Consider the following 22,373-nt stretch of genomic DNA (forward strand, 5'->3'; position numbering starts at 1 on the left):
GTTGTGTCTTCAAAGGGGGTTCACATGGATGAAGACAAGATTAAGGCCATTGTGGAATGGCCAACGCCTACAAGTGTTCATGAAGTGAGGAGTTTTCATGGGTTAGCTAGCTTCTACCGGAGGTTCATTGACAACTTTAGTAGTATCGCGGCTCCTCTTACCGATTGCCTCAAACAAAGGTTGTTCATATGGTCCCAAGAAGCCGCAGAGAGTTTCAAATTGTTGAAGTCCAAGCTTACGGAAGCTTCTATCTTGGCCTTACCCGACTTTGACAAAACTTTTGAACTTGATTGTGATGCTTCGGGAGTGGGAATTGGTAGAGTCTTAAGCCAAGGTGGTCAACCTATTGCCTTCTTTAGCGAGAAATTGAACGGTGCTAAACTCAAGTACTCTACTTATAACTTGGAATTCTATGCCATTGTCCAAGCCATCAAGCATTGGAGTTACTACCTTGCCTACAAGGAATTTGTCCTCAACACCGATCATGAAGCTCTTAAATACATCAATAGCCAACAACACCTCAATAAACGGCATGCCAAGTGGGTGGCTTATCTACAACAATTCACGTTCTCTTTGAGGCACAAATCGGGGATTCTCAACAAAGTGGCCGATGGTTTGAGTAGAAGAGTGGCTCTCTTGGTGGAAATGAAGAACAAGGTTGTTGGGTTTGAAGAATTTCGCACTTTCTATGCCGAAGATCCTTACTTTAGTAAGATAATCGATGCTTTGCAAATGGGTAATAAGGTTGTCTATCCATGTTTCATGTTGAAGGATGGATTTCTCTTCAAAGAACTTAAATTGTGTGTCCCTACATGCTCTTTAAGGGAGCAATTGTTGGCCGAAAGTCACAAGTTGGGTCATTTTGGCAAGGATAAGACTCTAGCGTTTCTTCAAGATGCATACTATTGGCCGGGAATGAGTAAAGATGTGGGGGGCTATGTGCAAAGGTGCCAAACTTGCCAACAGAGTAAGGGGATGGCCACTAATGCGGGGTTGTATTTGCCTTTACCGGTGCCGAAAAGTTCTTGGAAATGCGTGAGTATGGATTTTGTTTTGGGGCTTCCTCCTACGCAAAGGCGGAGTGATTCTATCATGGTGGTAGTGGATCGGTTTTCAAAAATGGCTCATTTCATACCTTGTAAGAAGACTATGGATGCGACTAACATTGCCAATCTCTATTTCAAGGACGTCTACAAGTTGCATGGCGTCCCTACTTCTATTGTCTCCGATAGAGATGCTAAGTTTCTTGCCCACTTTTGGAGGACTTTGTGGAGGAAGATTGGCACAAACTTATGCTTTAGTACTTCTTTTCACCCTCAAACCGATGGTCAAACGGAAGTGGTAAACCGGAGTCTTGGGAATTTGTTGCGATGCTTAGTTGGTGAACATCCAAAAGGTTGGGATGGAATTCTTCCCTTGGCGGAGTTTGCTTACAATTCTTCTCTAAACCGCACCATCCACACTTCCCCATTTGAAGCGGTTTACGGGTTGAAACCTTCTAGTGTGGTTGACCTCGTTCCTTTGCCAACTCCTAAGAAGGGACACTCTAAGGTGGAAGATATGGCTACGTTTATGAAGAATATCCACTCCCAAGTTAAGCTCAACATTGAGAAGTCTAATGCGAAGTATAAGGCGGCTGTTGATGCACACAAAAGGGAGGTTTTGTTCAAAGAAGGGGATCTGGTTTGGGTTATCTTGAGCAAGGATTGGCATCCTCACGGTGCTTACATGAAGTTGAACGATCGAAAAGTGGGTCCTTGTGAAGTCTTGCGGAAGATCAAGACAACACTTATCAAGTCCGCTTACCCTCTCACTTGAGCATCTCCAACACATTCAATATGCAAGCCCTATTTGCCAGAGGACACTACCGTAACTTGAGGACAAGTTTTCTTTTTCGTAGGGGAGTATGATGTAGTATGTAATAAGGGTATTTATGTCTTTTTGTATTGAGTCTATATATAGGTGTTGGAGTCCTTTCTTTTGGTAGCATTTGATTGGGTAAACTTATGGGATTAGAGTTGTTATTGTGCTGTTGAGGTAAATATGGAGTATTACCGACTTGATCATTAGTAGTTTTGGAGTTCTTAATTTATTTGCTGCTTAAGGTTTAAACTCTTACTTTTAGGGATGATTTAGACATGTGATTTTGTACGACATAAAAATAAAATACAGAGAAATGAATGCAGGATTGTATGAAGTTGAATTTTGAGTTAATGCATGGAATTAGTCTTCCAGATGCGAGGTGAATTTAAGTATTTTTAGGTAATGATGTGTATCATGTGTTGTAATGGGAAGTGAGACTAGTGGCTATTAGTTTGAGAATTAGTTTTGAAGACGCTATTAAGTTGAGAAATTAACAAGGATGTAGATTTGTATATGATGCCCCTTGACTTTTTTTTCTTTCTTTTTAGATTCGATGGAGTGAGATTCCGTTTTGCAATACCATTGGTACCCGTCTTAAACTTTGTTTGAGGTGATAAGATTAGATTGCATTTATGAAGAATTCTGGTCTTGCAGATCTTTTAATTTGGATGTGTGGAATTGATAATGATATTTGGGAGGCGCATTGTTACCTAAAAATTAATTCAGGATTTGATTCTTTTGTTGGATAATTGTGAAGACTGATTTGAGAATGTTTCAACAAAACTGTTTGGAGGATATGAGTGTGTGATGTGTAGCATAACAAGAGGTGATCTGTTGGGTCATAAGACTTGTGATACTATATTAAATATTAGAAGCTTTGAGGTCTTGGGAGTTCATTAGTAGACTTTTGGATTTTTGTGAATGAGGGGATTGTAGTAGTTAATTATTGAAGATCAAACCTTAGAACTTGGCTTACTTGGGTTTGAGCTGTTATTATATCGATTCTTTCATGACGACTCATTCTATCCTTGATAGACAATATGGTAGATTATCTCAATTGTTGGTGTTAAGTTTGTTTCTTTTAGGCAAAGTTGGAACGTAATATCAGGGATTGTGTGGAAGTATTTCTTTTGGTTCGTAGCGATGGAATGCAGTAAGATATCATTTAGACTTATATGTACTTGTGGAACTTAACTGTTATCGAGTTTGATGTGGAAGAGATAGTTATATTTCATAGCTAGAAATGTGAAAGTTGGACATCGAAGTATCCCTTTACTAAGGGAAACAGTAGAGAACACGATGAATTTTTAGACATTTGATTCCGTTGTTGATGGAGCTTTATTGTTATACCTTAAAGGATTAGGATGTACACAATTTTGTGGGTTAGGTGTCTGTTTTGTTTGGCATTTCTTTTAGAGCTATAATTTCTTCGGTGCAACATATATGTAATGGTGATTTTGGACGTGTATGGTGTATGCAATGCTGGAATGTGGATAATGTATTTTTTTCCTGGGTCTGATTTTGGAGGAACCCTAAGAATTGATCATGTGAGTGATTTGATACTGTTTTAGTAGCTAGTTAAAAATTAAAAATTGTAGGAGGTTAAAGAAACAATTCTAGTTGGAGGTTTGGATTTCTTTCTCATGAGACATGAGTTGGGATTCTAAGAATTGGTGGTCAACTTGGAACTAGATTAGATCGATGCTCTTTGATGTATTAAATGTTTGGACATAATGAGGCAGTAACTATTGATTGGTTGGCAAAATTTTGCAGTTCTTGGATATTCGATATGTTCAATCGTAGGGAGACATGATTCTTTTTGGAGTTCCAAATTACTACTTACATTTTGTATTTTGATCTTGATGTTTGTGATTGGGGTTGGGATTGTAGAGAGAGAATGGTTACATGAATGTCAAGTTGGGGGTTGTAGGTTATCGGCTCACTAGGTCATCGCATTTTGTTGCTATTAAGATGACATATACATTGGATTGTTTGGCTTGGTTTTATGTTAGGAGGAATGTTAGACTCCATGGTGCACCTGTATCAATTGTGTCAAACAGTGATCCTTGTTTTGTAGTTAAATTTGGGGATGTCTATCAGGAAACAATGGGTACTCGCATACTTTTTAGCTCGGCTTACCACTCGTAAACTGATGGTTTGAGAGGTTTGTACAAAGTTTGGAAGATTTATTGAGAGCATTAACCTTAAAGGGAAAAGGAAATTAGGAATTTAGGATGACCAGTTTCTGTGGAAAAGGAAATTGGGATGATCAGTTTCTATTGATGGAATTTGCATACAATTATAGCTATCATTCTAGGTTGGGAGTTGCCCCCATTCGTGGTTTTGTGTGGGTAGAAGTATAGATTCCCTATCTGTTGGCATGAGGTTGGAGAAAGACGACTTATGGGACCTGACTTGGTGAAGGATGCGAATAAAAAAAAAAAAAACTATTCGTGAAAGGTTTGCAGTAGTTCAGAGTTGACAAAAAAGTTCTGTGGATAATTGCAGGAGGGATTGGAGTTTGCAATAAGAGATATGGTGTTTCTTAATGTGTCCCCTTGGAAAGGTGTTATTTGGTTTGGCAAAAAGGGGAAGTTGAGTCCTTGCTATATTGGTCCTTTTGAGGTTTTAGAGAGGATTGGTGAGGTGGCTTATCGTTTGGCGTTGCCGCCTAGTTTGGCTAGACCCATTGAGATACTTGATATGAAGAGAAAGGCACTTCGAAAAAAAAAATTCATTTGGTTAAATTGTTGTGTTAAGTAGAGCTGGGCAACGGACACGATGGTGGGGACTTCTATAATGGCTGGAAATGTTTAAGTTTGGCGGGGTTTTATGAGAACTTGTTTTATATTGGAACCTACTTGTTTTGTATTGGAATGTTTAAGGCAGACTTGTTTAGTATTGGAACTTATGTTTTAAGACTCTTAGTGGTGGTTGTTGATTTGATTTTTCTCTTCATTGGTGGTTGGAACTTATGTTTTAAGGCTAAGTCAATGTGATTGATTATGTCACGCCCGCGATTTTCATCGTAATTATAAATGATATCCATAAGAAAATCCTTTCAATAATCCTTACGATACCCCAAAAGAGTTTAGCATTTCCATTTCCATAATTGTGCTTCGACATCCAATAGTATCCAAAAGATTACTTCTTTGGTTCTAGGGCCCAAATTAACGTAGGTACTGAGTATCGAAACAGAGTTAAGAGTTTACAATATCTCATGGTCAAAAGAACTATAATTAAAGTTACAAACACATCTTCCAAAAGAGATTTATAAAGATGGATGAGTAACTTCTTCGGTTAGCTTTCAAAAAAGTATTTTCTTTCCAAATTCATGCACTTGAAGCATGCAAGCTGTTGTCCTGGGTTAGTACTTGAAAATAATGAAGGGTTGAGCTACACTAGCCTAGTAGGAAATTTTACACTAACGTTTTATGCCCATGAGATGATCAGATGAACAAACAACGGTAACAAGATAGAACAACCATGACTTAGGAAACAATCACGATTAAAAGAATTCCAGTTCCAATGTTCTTCATGTCACCACATGTTCTCATTAACAACCCTTTTTAATCAACAATGTGACACATTTCTCTTATCTTTCTGTGTCATGAGCAAAAAGCTCTTGCTGGGCCAATTAAAGGATCCCGATACCCCATGCCAGGCACCTCACCCGTTGGTGAGTCCTGAATATATCACCAGCCGGGCCAATTAAGGGATCTCGATACCCCTACCAAACACCTCACCCGTCGATGGGTCCTGAATGTTCTCGTTTAGTTTAGGTGTCCAAGAGTCTATTTGTACATAATTCTACGCATTTAAACATGTGATATTCTCCAAACACTTGTAGGCCATGCATAAATATACCCATTAGAATGACGTAAAACTCCAACAAGTTAATAGGAAGACTTGAGAAAATTAGATACTGAAATTGAGGTCCTAACAATAGGAGATAGGGACCTACTAGTACAAATTGGAAACAGATGGTGCAAACATTTGGTTCACTAGGGTCCTACAGGTTGGGAGCAAATGGTACCGGTAGGAATCTTGAAATTTCTGTGGTCCTACCGGTAGGGATCAAGTCCTACTGGTACAAATGTAGATCAGACAGTACACAAGTTTTGTACGAGAAAATTTTCGAACGCCTACCGGTAAATGAATAAGTCCTACCGATAGAAAACTGGGTTTCAGGCGATTTCTCACAGCTTGACAGATTTCAAACAACACTCAATACCAACCATTACAAGCTCAAATAAGGTACATGAACACTCAAATAACATATAAAGATAGATAGAAATACCTATCTCGAAGTCGAGGACTTGAGCGAGGGATCGAGCCCTAGCCTCCAAAATTGAAACCGAGCAAAATACACCCCACTGTGCTCAACTTAACGAGATATGAGCTCCAATATGCGTGCAGATGGTAGATTGGAGGTAGATTAGTGTGGGTTTCGAGTGGTTGGGTGAGATTTTGAGAGATTGTGTGAGAGAGCCGGGAGAGATAGAGAGGGGGGGCGGGGGGGGGGGGGGGGGGGGGGGGGGGGGGGGGGTGATTTTTCTCCCTTACACACACCCCACACATATATACTAACACATACGTTAATTGCACTTGCACCCCTCAACTAACCATCTTATCAAAGTAACCCCAAATCATATAAACATTTCACATTTTCCTCAATTTTTTACATTTAATCACTCTTTAGTATTCTTAAGAAAATATGGGTCTCTACAGATTAAGAGCCACTTCATGTTCAAGATGATTTGACCTATGATGGGCAACCCATTGAGATACTTGATAAGCATAGAAAGGCACTTCGGAAAAAAAAATTCATTTGGTTAAAGTGTTGTAATGTGCATACCGATGCTCTGGAACATCAATGAAGGAAGCATGGTAATGTGCACATAAATTGATTTGAGTCTCTAGGCCTGCCCTCTCTGATGTCATTTGGCTTTAATTTGGGGGCATGGTTTTACAACAAAACGTCCTTGTAGCTCCTCGGTTCTTGAAGGTTTAGGGGGGCCACTGTTTTAGTGGTATTCTTAGAGCAGTCACATTGTGCATATATTGCCAAAGGTTAGGTCTGTCTCCAATCATCCTCCGCCCATACCTCCAATGATTGGGGACTAGATGGGTTATGTTATGTTGTTGTTGTTGTATTTGGTTAAAGTGTTGTGGTAAGCACTTGGTTTATGAAGCTACTTTGGAGCGTGAAGAGGAAGTGCACAGAAAATATCCACTTTTGTACGTTTGAGGTTAATATGCAATTTTGTGGACGAAATTTATTTTATGGGGGGAAGGATGTTACACCCTGTCTTTTTAGATTCCTAATAATTATATTTCTGTAGAAAAAGAAAATGGATAATTGTGGTTTGGATCATAATTGATATTTTCTCTCTCCACATAATATAAATGTTGTCTGCACTATTATAGTTTTGGGGTATAAGTTTCAATAGTTTTAGTAATTAGTGTTGTACCGTAATTAAGTACTTTTATTAGGTGGTTTCCTATTATTTAGGGGAGAACGTGGGTCAATAATATAAGACTACGGTTTTGTGTTTTAAGTGCTGCTAGAGCAGAGTAGTAGTGTATTAGGAGAATTCTTTGCCGTGCATGCTCAGGAACGGCTCTTAAGGTGGTACGTAGATTTCTATTCTTTTCCTACCTTCTTCTGCTTTGATAATAGATAGGTGTCCATATAAGATTCAGGTTTTGGCTATGGTGGAGTTATTCTTGGTTAGTGTCACGCCCTCGATTTTCAACATAATTAAGTAATACATTTCAATAAAAGAGAAACCTCGCATATCATATACGTTGCCCAAAGGAGTTTCCCACCTGTTTAATTTACAAACAAGTCCTTAAGTTTAGATAATTACGACTTTAGTCAAAAGAAAATTCAATAGCAATTATTTACAAAACCATCTTTAACGAATTTAGATCTTCACAAAGATGACGAAATAACCAGGGATGTCAGCTTCCAAAAATCTTTTACTGTCAAGCACACAATGCATGCAATCTATTGCCCGGCATCAGAACCTGAAAAGAAAGATTTGGTTGAGCTACACTAGCCCAGTAGAGAATTCTAAGCTCAAGCTATATGTAGTTTGAATGAATCATACACCGAGAAGGAATGAGCATGGACAAATACACCTATAGTTCAAGTGGCTACCAACAAGCTGCAAATTAACGCTTAAGAGTCCTAGACTTCACAACAATATCATTAGCCGTTTACTTCATTAACTAATCATATTATTGAACTCACGTCATTCCACATTTGTCTATAATCAAATCAAAACATCTTATCACTTTTCGCACGGTGGTACAATCTTTCTCGTGTCCACATTGACCTTCATTAAATCCCTTTATTTCAAAACCTTTCCTTTCTTTTAATCCGGTATTTCCCATCAATCATCACTAGGGTCACCTCGGGTCTAGTTCCCTCGAGCGCAGGGTCACCCCGAGTCTTTTCCCTCAACAATAATAATCAAGTGGGGTCACCTTGGGTCTAGTTCCCTCGAGCGCAGGGTCACCCCAAGTCTTTTCCTCCAATAATATGAATCAGTTGGGTCACCTCGGGTCTAGTTCCCTCGAGCGCAGGGTCACCCCGAGTCTTTTCCCTCAATAACGACCGCTTTGGGTCACCTTTCACATTTTTCACAATCAACATCATTTCATAACCAATTTCATCATCCCTTTGATGGTTACACCACTGAATTTTAATTAATCATTACGTGACTCCACAAATATACGTGTTCATGCCTTTTCATTAATTTAGCCACTCACGTTTGACATAGCATACTAAGCCCGTACATATAATCCTACCATACTTTATCCGTTAGTTTCTACACTTGAGCCTCATAGAGAGAGTGTCAAAGGATTAAAAGGCTTGACGAGTCGAGAGGGCACTAGTTATTTTATCATCTCAAACAATTCTTTCTCACATCAATTTTCACTTCAAGCATTCCAAACAATCTACCAATCTACCACGTTGATTACATCTCAAACCGTTCCTAACTGTCATCCATATCAAGACTCGGACTAATTTATTATTACACGCCTATTCCTTTAAGTACACCATAATCTCACGCGTCCTCACCGTACCTCTAAGTACATTTCCCGTACCTTCTCACGCCACATATTAACCCACGACTAGACTTTACGATGCCTGATCATCTAGTTTCTATACTCGGAGTCCGTAAAAGCATGTACTTAACGAATCTAATAATTTTACGAGTCGAGAGAGAGAACGGATTGCAATACTACTCGTCGAATCCCTAGACATGTTCACTCTAGTCTGTTGGATGCCACTCTCAGTGAGAAATGAGTAATACTCACCAAAACACTTGGAAGAATACACAAACAAGCTCATTAGAGTCGATGAGAGGCTTCGACATGTAAGTTGAAAGATATAGGAAAGCAGCTGAAAGATACTGCAGCAGCTCAAAGAAGCAGCTGAAAGCAGCTCAAACTCCTAATCTCCTACCGGTAGGCAGGCAAGTCCTACCGGTAGAACTTGAAAACAAAAAGGCCAACATCTGAACAAAACCGCTTGACCTACCGGTAGGTAAAAAGTTCCTACCGGTAGAAGCACTTCACCTACCGGTAGGTGAGAAGTTCCTACCGGTAGAAATTGGGAACAGAAAGGTCAACAGTTGAACGAAACAATTTTTGTACTTGACCTACCGGTAGGTAAGGAATTCCTACCGGTAGAAATTGAATTCGCTGAGCAGCTTGAGCTACCGGTAGGTAAGGAATTCCTACCGGTAGAAAGTTGATACGTTGAGCAGCTTTTGAGCTGCTGCTATACGTTTGAGCTAGTTACGAAGGAATTTCTCAATCGTTCTACCGGTAGGTGAAGAGTTCCTACCGGTAGGGAATCGATTTTTCTGGCAAAATAACAACGTTCTACCGGTAGAAAGGACGGGCCTACCGGTAGGAATCCAGGAAAAACAGACAATTCTGACAGCAACTACGAATTTTCAATCCAAACTTAAACACAACATTACGAGCGCGATTCATGCACCAAATCACTCATAAAACATATAAAGAGAGGTAGAATTCCCTACCTCAAGTCGAGAAGCGAAACCCACGCAAGCTGAGCAAGCCCTAGCCCTCCAAACTTCGAAATAAACTGAATACTCCTCTTCCGAGCAAGACCCACGAGATTTAAGGTTGGAGTCGCGTATAGAAGCCAAAATGGAGGTGGGTTTGTATGGGTTTTGCACCAATTTGGTGGGCTTTGGTGGAGTGGTCGGGAGGGAGAGATGAGAGCCGGAGAGAGAGGCGAGAGAATTAGAGAGAGACAGCCGAGAGCAAAAAATGAGAAGGGGAAAAATGTTCCCTGGAAATAATAGAGGTGGGGGAAATAATCCCATGCCCTCACACCACACACTCACACATGCACCTCTCATCCATTTACCTTTATATCCTTCTGCAAATACGTCATTCCATATATCCACACCGTTTATCTCGACAAGCCGTACAATTATATAAAAAAAAAAAAATATAGGCCTAAAATACGGGTCTCTACAGTTAGGGTTCATTGGGCACCCAATTGGGTCAGTTTGCGAGTAATCAAAGCTGATTTGGAGTTCTTAGTTACTGTGCATGCGTGGGTGTTAAAAGATTAATTGCCGTGGTGTGCGTGGTGAAATTGTCTGAGGCAGCAATGTCCATTTGTTTATTAGCAAGTAATTTCTCTCCTAGAATATTATTTATTTGGTGGCCTTGTGCATGTCGTGTGCGGTGCATGTTTGGCCTGGCGGAAATTGTGTATGTGTGGGGCTAAGAGTTTATAGGTTGTGTGAGTTGTCGTTGTGTGAAGAGGAAGTTTGGGTGGCAGTCCTTTGATTGAGAGCTTTAGGTGTTAGTGAAGTTACATTACTAGTATTTGGGTTGAAGTGGAAAAGGCTGTTCATGATCAAAAGATAAAGATAGTGGTGTGTGCACATGGATTGGTGGCATGGAATTTGGGTTTTGTAGTTTTGGTGGTTTTGATGGTTAGTAATTAGGAATATACTTGGAGAATAAAGCCATGCCTAGGAATATACTTGGAAAACCAGACCCAGTTAATGCCAGGTTACTGGTTACAGTAGGATAGTGTTTCCTTTTGGCATTCCATGTGAAGGAGACTTAGTACTTTGAGGAGGAAGAACCAGTCCATACCACTGAATCAGCAACACTTTGATTTGGAGGAGATGTAGGAGCTGAAAGTGAAAGGAAGGGCCATGCCCATACATCACATTCGATGATGCACGAGACCTTTGCAGTTAAAGGAATATCAGAATTAGCTGCCATTTTTGGCCCATGATAATCCAGAAGATGCCCTAGCGTGCCAATTATCATGTCAAAAGAAGGTGGAAGAGCCATCTCCATTTCGAGATTTAACAAGAGGTTTGGCTTTTGATCTGAGGTTGAGGAATTTTCATAGTCCAAATACTATGATGCTTGGTAACATTTTTTTGCTCCATTTAACCCTGAGGGAGTTTTGCTTGGTACAAATGGCCGACTAGTCTATAAGCATTGTTGCATAATTCCAATCCACCAGCTCTCTAAGACCCAGACCTCCTTCACTTTTAGGGCTACAAACAACCAATCAACCAAGATATCTTATTTGAGTGCTCATACTTAGAAGTATCGGACCAGCGAAAATTTCTTATCAGTTGTTCTATGTGCTTATCAACTGACTTATTAGGAAGAGCAAAGTGCATAGCCAAAAAAAACTTGCATATTGAATGGAATGGATTTACTTATTTGGAGACAACCAGCATAAGAAAAATCCTTTCTAGCCCAATGAGTAATCTTAGAAGAGATTTTGTCAATAAGAGGGGCACAATCTGAGGCTGAAAGCTTGGGGAACTAAGGGGGACCCCAAAATATTTGACTGACAACGAACCAGGTTGTAACCCCAAATGCTGTAGTTTTTGCCTTTATCTAAGGCCATTCCCAAAGAATTTGTTGATTTTTTAATAGGAGTTGAATAGTGGTAAGAATTGTGAGTATTCCAATGTTTCAATCCCTTCAAAAAAAAAAAAAAAAAAACCTTTGACGATCCAGGTGAATATAAAGTGGGAGTAGTTGATTCTTGAAATTGTGGGTTTGTCTAATTGTAGTAGTAGTAGTTCAGTTCCGAGAGCTTGCCAATGGAAAGGTTTTGATGAGGTTACGACCGCTAGTTTGGTGGTGGTCATGCAATGGGCTATGGCTATATTTGGATGTGAGTGCTTGGGTTTGTAAAATAATATGGAAGGTTGATTGTCGTGGTGTAAAGTTATGGAGTGCGCTGGTGATGATTTGACAGTTTAATGCATTACGGTATTGCTGTCGTGAAATTATGGGAAGGCTAGGAAAAAGAAAATTTGATTCGGTAAACTTATGGGAATAGAGTTGTTATTGTGCCGTTGAGGTAAATATGGAGTATTACCGATTTGATCTTTAGTAGTTTTTTATTTATTCCCTGCAAAAGGTTTAAACTCGTACTTTTTGGATGATTTTGACATGTGATTTTGTACGACAAAAAGAAGAAGAGAAATAAATGTAGGATTGTATGAAGTTGAATTTTGAGTTAGTGCATGGAATTAGTCTTCTAGATGCGAGGTGAATTTAAGTATTTTCAGGTAATGATGTGTATTAGTTTGAGAATTAGTTTTGAAGACACTATTGAGTTGAGAAATTTACAAGGCTGTAGATTTGTATATGATGCCCCTTCACTTTTTTTTTTCCCCTTTCTTTTTAGATTCGGTGGAGTGAGATTCCGTTTAGCAATACCATTGGTACCCGTCTTAAACTTTGGTTGAGGTGATAAAGATTAGATTGCATTTATTGAAGAATTTTGTTCTTGCAGCTCTTTTAGTTTGGATATGAGGAATTGAATTTGCAAGGCGCTTTGTTACCTAAAAATTAATTCAAAATTTTATCATTTGTTGGACAATTGTGAAGATTGATTTGAGAATGTTTCAACTAAACTGTTTGGAAGGTATGCATGTGTGATGTGTAGCATAACAAGAGGTGATCTGTTGGGCCATAAGACTTGTGATACTGTATTAAATTTCAAAAGCTTTGAGGTCTAGGGAGTTCATTAGTAGACTTTGGATTTTTGTGAATGAGGGGATTATAGTAGTTAATTATTGAAGATCAATCCCTAGAACTTGGCTTACATGGGTTTGAGCTGTAACCTTGATAGACAATATGGTGGATTATCTTAATTGTTAGTGTTCAGTTTGTTCCTTTTAGGCGAAGTTGGACCACAATATCAAGGAGATTTTTGTGGAAGTATTTTTGTTGGTTCGTAGCGATGGAAGGAAGTCACATGTCATAAAGACTTATATGTACTTGTGGAACTTAACTGTTATCGAGTTGGATGTGGAAGAGAGAGTTATATTTCATAGCTAGAAACGTGAAAGTTGGACATGGAAGTATCACTTTAATAAGGGTAATAGAATAGAACATGATGAATTTTCAGACATTTAGTTCTGTTGTTGATGGAGCTTTATTGCTATACTGTCAAGGATTAGGATGTACGCAATTTTGTGGATTAAGTGTCTATTTTGTTTAGTTTTTTTTTTTTTAGAGCTGTAATTTCTTCAGTGCAACATATATACAGTGGTGATTTTGGAAGTGTACAGGGTATGCTATACTGGAATGTGGATAATGTATTTTTTTTTCGGTGTCAGAGTTTGGAGGAACCCTAAGAATTGTTCATGTGAGTGATTTGATACTGTTTTAGCCGCTAGTTAAAAATTTAAAATTGTAGGAGGTTAAAGAAAGAATTCAAGTTGAAGGTTTGGATTTCTTTTTCTTATGAGACATGAGTCGGGATTCTAAGAATTGGTGGTCCCCTTGGAACTAGATTGGATCAATGCACTTGGATGTATTAATGTTTGGACATATTGAGGCAGTAACTATTGAATGGTTGGCAAAATTTTAGAGTTCTTGGATATTTGAGATGTTCAATCTTAAGGAGACTTGATTCTTTTCGGAGTTCCAAATAACTACTTACATTTTTTTATTTTGATCTTGATGTGAGTGATATGGGTTGTAGAGAGATAGAATGGTTACATGAATGTCGAGTTGGGGGTTGTAGCAGTGTAGAGTAGACAAAAAAGTTAAGTGGATAATCGTTGGCGGGATTGGAGTTTGTAATAGGAGATACTATGTTTCTTATGGTGTCCGCTTGGAAAGGTGTTATTCGGTTTGGCAAGAAAGGGAAGTTGAGTCCCTTCTATATTGGTTCTTTTGAGGTTTTGGAGAGGATTGGTGAGGTGGCTTATCGTTTGGCGTTGGCACCTAGTTTGGCACGGGTTCAAAATGTTTTTCATGTATTGATGTTGAGGAAATATGTGCATAGTTTGTCCAATGTGATTGATTAATAGTTCGTCCAATGTGATTGATTAAGAGCCACTTCGTGTTCATGATTATTTGACATATGATGTACAACCCATTGAGATACTTGATATGAAGAGAAAGGCACTTTGAAAAAAAAAATTCATTTGGTTAAATTGTTGTGGTAAGTAGAGCTGGGCAACAGACACGATGGCGGGGACTTCTATGATAGCTGGAAATGTTTAAGTTTGGCATGGTTTTATGAGAACTTGTGTTTTTGAGAACTTGTTTTATATTGGAACCTATTGGTTTGTATTTGAATGTTTAAGGCAGACTTGTTTAGTATGGGAACTTATGTTTTAAGACTCTAAGTGGTGGTTGGAATTTATATTTTAAGACTCTTAGTGGTGGTTGTTGATTTGATTTTTCTCTTCATTGGTGGTTAGAATTTATGTTTTAAGACTCTAAGTCAGTGTATTTGTATTTGCAGAAAGTTAGAAATTGTGAAAATTTGTGAATGCACCTCTTTTAAACGTGTTCAAACCGTGTCGTGTTACGGGTTGACACAACTATCTAATAATCGTGTTCTACAGGTTGTGTTTGGGTTGACGTGTTTATTAGCAGGTCGTGTTCGTGTTTGGAAAATTAACATGATTAGTAAACTGGCCGTGTTCGTGTTGGGTGGTCTGTGACACGAACCTGGCTGACACGACCTGTTACCTAGGTCTAGGTAAGCATTTGGTTTATGAAGCTACTTTGGTGTGTGAAGAGGAAGTGCACAAAAAATACCCATGTTTGTATGCTTGAGGTTAATATGCAATTTCAAGGACAAAGTTTATTTTAAGGGGGGAAGGATGTTATACCCTGTCTTTTTAGATTCCTAATAATTATATTTCTGTAGAAAAAGAAAATGGATAATTATGGTTTGGATCATAATTGATATTCTTTCTCTGCACAAGGTATAACTGTTGTCGGCACTATTATAGTTTTGGGGTATAAGTTTAAATGGTTTTAGTGATTAGTGTTGTACCGTAATTAATTACTTTTATTTGGTGGTTACCTATTATTTAGGGGTGGATGTGGGTCAATAATATAAGACTAGGGTTTTGTGTTTTAAGTGCTGTGAGGGCAGAACACTAGTGTATTAGGGAATTCTTTGCCAAGCATGCTTAGGAACGGCTCTTCATGTGTCCATATAAGATTTGGGTTCTGGCTATGGTGGAGTTGTTCTTGGTTAGGGCAATGGGGATTAATTTTTCCTTCATCCATTGGGCACCCAATTGGGTCAGTTTGGGAGTAATCAAAGCTGGTTTGGAGTTCTTAGTTATTGTGCATGCGTGGGTGTTAAGAGATTAATTGCCGTTGTCACGACCCGCCTTTTATTACAAATAAACTTCAAAATGCCCTATATATTACGCACTTCTAGATCCCATTCTCTCAATATACAAATTACAATACCAAAATAAAGTACCTCGCAATTCAAGTTCTTACAACCCAAAATAAAATTTTACAAGTCTAACAAGCCAAAAATATACAAATATTCCATTACGCTCTTAAATAAAAAACTAGAACATATCCCATGATTCTTAAGCCTTCGGATCCATCTCGAAACCAGAAAAATTTGGGTTGCAACGACTTGAGCCACAGCTCGTGCAGGAAATACGCTAAATGAAAAGATATGAACATGCAAAGCTTGATACACAAAATATACTCTTTTTATATACAAGTATTGAAAAGTTTTTCATGCTTTCTTCTCCGTCAATATTTATAATGAAGTTATAAAGTCCCAATTCAAAATCAAGCCAACACAACAAAAATAATCTATGCATTATATTAAGCGTTTCCAATTTTTCCTTCCCTTCAAATGCTCAAAAGAATACTATTAACTACGAACTCAAATCAAGTCCCGAATAAAGGAAATTACCCATAAAAGTCGATACGGAAAATAACAAAGCTCATATTAGAATAGCCAACCAAATCGAATATCAAATTTACTCAACACCGAGTGACATAAAATTATATGAGCCCACCAATACAACCAACCAACCACCGTACTAGACGTCTCTAGCACATGCACTTTACGGGCTACTTACCCGAATGACGAAGCAACCTACCCCGCGCGGGTTTACGGACTTTCACCGACGGCGTCACAATTGACCCAGTAGGTTTATGGACTTTCACCGACGGCGTCACAATTGACCCGAGTAAGTTTACGGACTTTCACCGATGACATCATAATTGACCCGAGTTTCCCGGTGACCCAACTCAAAATCATGAAAATAACAATCCCAATATTACCATACTTGGCTCTAAGACCAAATCAACCTAAAATTCCTCAAATACCCATCCAAAGTCATCAAAATAGCCAATATGGGATAAATTCAATATAATCTACACAAAATCTACCAAGTATCCAAAATGCATATAAAAAAAATAACCATTCCACGTGCTAACAGAGTGCAAAAGGAAAATTATACTCTGAATATAAATATGCCCACATAAATTACGCACATTTCCTCAAACACATAGCGTGCATAAACTAGCCTATATTCTCGTGTCACTTAAAATTCATGATCTTGATCACTTAGAAGGTGAACCCCCTACTAATGAAGACCAAATATGCCAAAAGCAGTAAAATATCGACCCTAACCATGAATAACAACAAAATCCCTCACAAAAATCATGTATAGCATACAATTCCAAACATATAAATTAGGGCTTGACTCATAATTTGATTACTCAACCATAAACTCGAATTAAGTGCACACCAAGGCATATACACACCCATATTTAATCATTTAGCATAAATCCTACCTCAAAGAGAGTAATCCCTGAATTGCAATGAAACCCTAAATGCTCCAAGCTTGAATTTGTTGTAGCCCATCGGAAATTACTCCCTCCCAGCCTTGCCATAAGATTCCCGAGTCTGGATTCTCGAAAGGAAGCAAAACGGAGTGGGTGTGAGGATGAGAGAGAGCCGAGAGAGCTGACAAGAGAGGGTGAGGCGAGAGGAAGAGAGGACACGGCAAAAGAAAAGAAGAAAAAGGGTTTCGGGGTCTCCTGATCCCAATTTGGGTTTATAAGTGTGCAAATTACACCACACCCCCTTTTACTTACTAACACACGCTCTCAAGTCCTCTTTTTTAATAAAAAGCTAAATCAAACTCCATGTGCTATTAAAATAAATAATTACTCATAAAAGTTATTCACCGCGGGTCCCCCAACACTCTTGTCCCATGGCCCACGAACTCAGGCTCGCACGACCAAACATACATCTACTACACATATAAACTATCCCTTGCTCGCAAAATTATCTAATTATAATTCCACGTACCAACCTCAATAAAAATAAATTTAAAATTACACGCGGGTCTCTACGGCCGTGGTGTGCATGGTAGAATTGTTTGAGGCGGCAATGTATATTTGTTTATTTGCAAGCAATTTCGCTCTTAGAATATTTTTTATTTGGTGGCCTTGTGAATGTCATGGGCGGTGCATGTTTGGCCTTACGAAATGGTGTATATGTGGGGCTAGTTGTTTGTTGGTTGTGTGAGTTGTCGTGTGAAGAGAAATTTTGGGTGGTAGTCCTTTGATTGAGAGCTTTGGGTGTTAGTGAAGTTATTGGAGTAGACTTAATTTGTTCCTCTCTTATAATACTTGTATTTGGGTTGAAGTGGAAAAGGCTGTTCATGATCAAACGATAAAAATAGTGGTGTGTGCACGTGGGTTGTGGCATGGAATTTGGGTTTTGTAGTTTTTGTGGTTACTGATGGTTATTAATTAGGATTAGACTAGGTTTTTATTTCATTTTTCTAGTAAGTCGCATTTGGTATTTATAGTGTATATTTGAATAGATAGTCATTCGTGTTTTGTTATTTTGTACAGGTTAGCCTCTTTTTGCATTATTTGATTGCATTACTTGTGGACCTAGGTGAGTGGTTAAGCATGTTATGTACTTTCAAAAGTTTCCTGCGTCCCTTAAAATTATTCACTTGAAAATCTATATGATTGTTATTCGGAAATCGATATATGTTTACAATTTTTTCTATAAATTGGCATGCGATAAACATTTAGTGAAATCTTGTGGTATTCTGATCACCTTTTGGGGAGAACTATGTAGATTTTATTGGGAACATATTTTGGAAATTCCAAGGAAATTAATCCTTTGTGTTACTCTAGCCATTAGAGAAGGGACACGGGTTAGGCCGGTGACTCTAATGCTCAATGGTTGATTTTGACCGGATCATTCTTAAGGAAAAGTTCCACGGGCTTCCTACATGTGGTGACTCTAAGATTTGTTATTGGATCCAATTTTGAGATATTTGTTCACTGGCATTTAGTACTGTTTGGTATTTGGTTGTGGTTCCCCATTGTGGTTGGATATTGTATTGTGATCACCATTAAGATTTATTGGTTAAATTGTTCATTGGGTTGGTTTATATTTTGAAGTACACCACATATGCCAAATTTATGTTGACATGGTAAATTATTTTGATCCCTATTTTTGAACTTTATTTTAATATACATGTTTTGCCATTCACCGAGCTCGTTAGCAGGTAAGTTGGGGAGTTAGGCAAGGACTCTGACGGCATCTCGGAAATTTCTTTTGGTTGACCTCTTTAGGGTGTATCATCATAATTTATTGTTTTTTTTTATCGCTTTCGCAATTGGAAAATTTTGTCAGATATTTAGGTCTTTTTATTATTGGTGATTCGTTGATATTGAAGTTCATGGGATGTTTGTGTCCCGTGCTTTTGACTAGATCCATTTGGTTTGAGTTCTTCGTATAAAAACATTTACGGTCACTTATAAATATCTTTTTGGGCTGCATGTTCTACAAGTGTGGGTCTTGTGGTTCATGGTCGGTCACTACCTTTTTTGGGGTGTGACGTCTGTGGTATCATAGCCTAGGTTTGAAAAACAAAATATTACTTTTGCATTTATTTTTATCATGTTCATTTAGTGGAGGTCTGAGTCCACAGAGTCCTATTGCCATTTGTAAGAAGTTTTGTTGTTTGATGTGGATCGGTATCGCATAATATTATGGAGATGTTTTCCACAAAAAGTGCAAAAAACCAAAATGGCTAGAGTTGCGGGCATGCTAGACCGAGTTGCAGTCCAAACTATTTTTAAGGCTTTCATGCCTCATAATCTGACTTCGTGCTAAGCAGATTGTGTATGGCCAAAAGGGGTACGGCCGTATATGGTTCGTGGTTTGCCTTGAACAAAAAAGTACTTAAAATTTCCTAACCGGTATAAGAAAATGGGAAACGATAATGCAAGGACTGAAAGATAAAGAAGGAACAAACAAACTTCATTAATAGGCTTAACAAAGCTTGGGTACAAGGAAATAAATGACAAGATCCAGGCTGGGCTAGATTGAAAGGAAATATAATACTTTGCTGGAGAGTAAATGACAGATAAATTTAGTAAGCGCAGGGCTTGATGGTGCAGGGGCCTTTTCCAAGGCCTTCAATTCTGATATTTATAGCCAGGGGTCCTAGGACTTGATCTGCTTAAGCTGCTTTCAAATGCTCTAATGGGAAGCTGCCACTTGTCCGAGCCTTGCTCCCCTTTCCAAGAAATCGGCTGAGGCCTGAAAAAACCTCATTTCTTGCATAAAAACTGTTAAAAGCAAAAAGGAATTTCAGCTGTTGCAGAATATCCAGGCCTTTCAGCCACTCCATTGGCCCTTGAGGTGCTTCCGGGGGCCCACTTGCTATTCCATATGTCCAAATATGCAAAAATATAGAGCAGAAAGTTTTGTTGGGACTTGTACTCCTTCGTGCTCATCAATGGCCATTAAGTCCTATTGAGCTGCTTGCAAGCTGCTTGTGTTGGCAGCTTGCATGCATGCCAAGTACCTTTGGCCTTTCTTCAAGATGTAGAAAGGCCTTAAGCTGCTTGCGGTAGCATCTTGCATGGATGCCATGTGTCCTTGGCCTGATTGAGCTACCTGCGTTGGCAGCTTGCATGCATGCCAAGTGCCCTTGGCCTTTCTTCACCTCGAAGAAAGGCCTTGAGCTGCTTGTGTTCCAAGATAGTCCACTTGATGTACACATCTACCCCAGGTCACTAAGTTATTATCCCACATCCTCTACTCCACCGTATTCCCATGCACCGCACTCTGGTTGGTTCATGTATATTCTAGAACATGGAAGGAAATGGAATGTGAAACTGGGCCTCTAAAGGTTCAAGCCTTCTTATCCTGGGCCCGGAAGGAGGTCTTTAACTGATTTGGACCTACTATAAAGCCCATAGCCAGGCCCAAGCCCGGAACGTAAAGATCCTGGGCCTTAGTCCCTAGGAAGTCCAATTCAGACCTTCGCATGAACTGGGAAAATCAGGCCCGAAACGAGTTTGGATTGGGCTCCTATTAATCAAATTTCTTAGGCCTTAATCTGATCCTAACCCATGAATTTTTGGTGTGCCCCACTGATTCTCCACTCGTATTTTAACCCGGTCCAATAATGGGAGGCCCATTGTACGAACTCCTCCAAGGATGAGAAATAATGGGCCTTCTAACCATCAATTTTTAGTTAACCCTTATTTCTAAATTTTTGCCAAAATTGGGTGTAAACAGGAGATAATAGCCATTCAGTGGGAACATTATTTTTCTGTAGACTTTGGATAGGGTATTGGAGGAGAATGTGGCATATGTGATTTTATTCGTTATTGGGATCGTCACACTTATTTTACAAGCATGCTGGTGGCATAATGCAGTTGGAGTATGATGTTATTGAATCTGAACAATTAGTATTGGTGGTAGTGTATTTGGAGATTGACTAACTTAGAGGATTGCAACAAATTGATATTGAGGATGAGTTAGTTTAATTGTGTGAGGGTGTGTCAAGAGTTTCCTACTTGTAATACTCGGTACATCCCAGATATTCTTGAATTGTTGTTGTTTGATTGGTCCTTCGTTCTTATGCTTGAAATCCTAGTAGAGATTTGATTTTGTTCTATTAGGATGGGTTAATAATTATGTTTATCTAAGGCCATACCCAATGAATTTGTTGATGTTTTAATAGGAGTTGAATATTGGCAAGAATGGTAAGGATTTCAATGTTTCATTGTTTCAATCCCTTTAAAAAAAAAAAAAAAAAAACCTCTGACGATCTAGGTGAATATAAAGTGGGAGTAGTTGATTCTTGAAGTTGTGGGTTTGTCTAATTATAGTAGTAGTAGTTCAGTTTTGAGAGCTTGCCAATGGAAAGCTTTTCGTGAGGTTATGAATGCTTGTTGGTGGTGGTCATGCAATGGGCTATGGCTATATCAGGATGTGAGTGCTTGGGTCTGTAAAATAATATGGAAGGTTGATTGTCATGGTGTAAAGTTATGGTGTGCGCCGGTGATGATTTGACAGTTTAATGCATTACGTATCGCTGTCGTGAAATTATGGGAAGGTTAGTAAAGAGAAAATTTGATTGGGTAAACTTATGGGATTAAAGTTGTTATTGTGCCGTTGAGGTAAATATGGAGTATTACCGACTTGATCATTAGTAGTTTTGGAGTTATTTATTTATTCGCTGCTTAAGGTTTAAACTCTTACTTTTAGGGATGATTTAGACATGTGATTTTGTACGACAAAAAAAAAAAAAAAAGAGGAGAAATTAATGCAGGATTGTATGAAGTTGAATTTTGAGTTAGTGCATGGAATTAATCTTCCAGATGCGAGGTGAATTTAAGTATTTTCAGGTAATGATGTGTATTATGTGGTGTAATAGGAAGTGAGACTAGGGGCTATTAGTTTGAGAATTAGTTTTGAAGACTACTGAGTTGAGAAATTAACGAGGCTGTAGATTTGTATACGATGCCCCTTGACTTTTTTTTCTTTTTTTTAGATTTGGTGGAATGAGATTTTGTTTAGCAATACCATTGGTACATGTCTTAAACTTTGGTTGAGGTGATAAGATTGGATTGCATTTATTGAAGAATTCTTGTCTTGCAGCTCTTTTAATTTGGATATGTGGAATTGATAATGATATTTGCAAGGCATGCTGTTACCTAAAAATTAATTCAGGATTTGATCATTTGTTGGACAATTGTGAAGACTTATTTGAGAATGTTTCAACAAAACTGTTTGAAGGGTATGGGTGTGTGATGTGTAGCATAACAAGACGTGATCTGATCTGTTGGGCCCTAAGACTTGTGATACTGTATTAAATATCAGAAGCTTTGAGGTCTAGGTA

The 22,373-nt window shown here is 38.6% G+C and overlaps 1 protein-coding gene and 1 non-coding gene across 8 annotated transcripts in view; both read left to right on the plus strand.

The window, feature by feature from the left end:
- Nucleotides 1–22,373, plus strand: part of LOC131300423 (uncharacterized) — a 49,775-nt gene that overhangs the window by 15,873 nt on the left and 11,529 nt on the right. The gene's annotated exons all lie outside the window — the stretch shown is intronic.
- On the plus strand, nt 6,738–6,845 carry LOC131302141 (small nucleolar RNA snoR100). The gene has a single exon (XR_009191616.1). It is a non-coding gene; the product is annotated as a small nucleolar RNA snoR100 (small nucleolar RNA).

This window comes from Rhododendron vialii, chromosome 9a (assembly GCF_030253575.1).
Source record: "Rhododendron vialii isolate Sample 1 chromosome 9a, ASM3025357v1".
Classification (NCBI taxonomy): domain Eukaryota; kingdom Viridiplantae; phylum Streptophyta; class Magnoliopsida; order Ericales; family Ericaceae; genus Rhododendron; species Rhododendron vialii.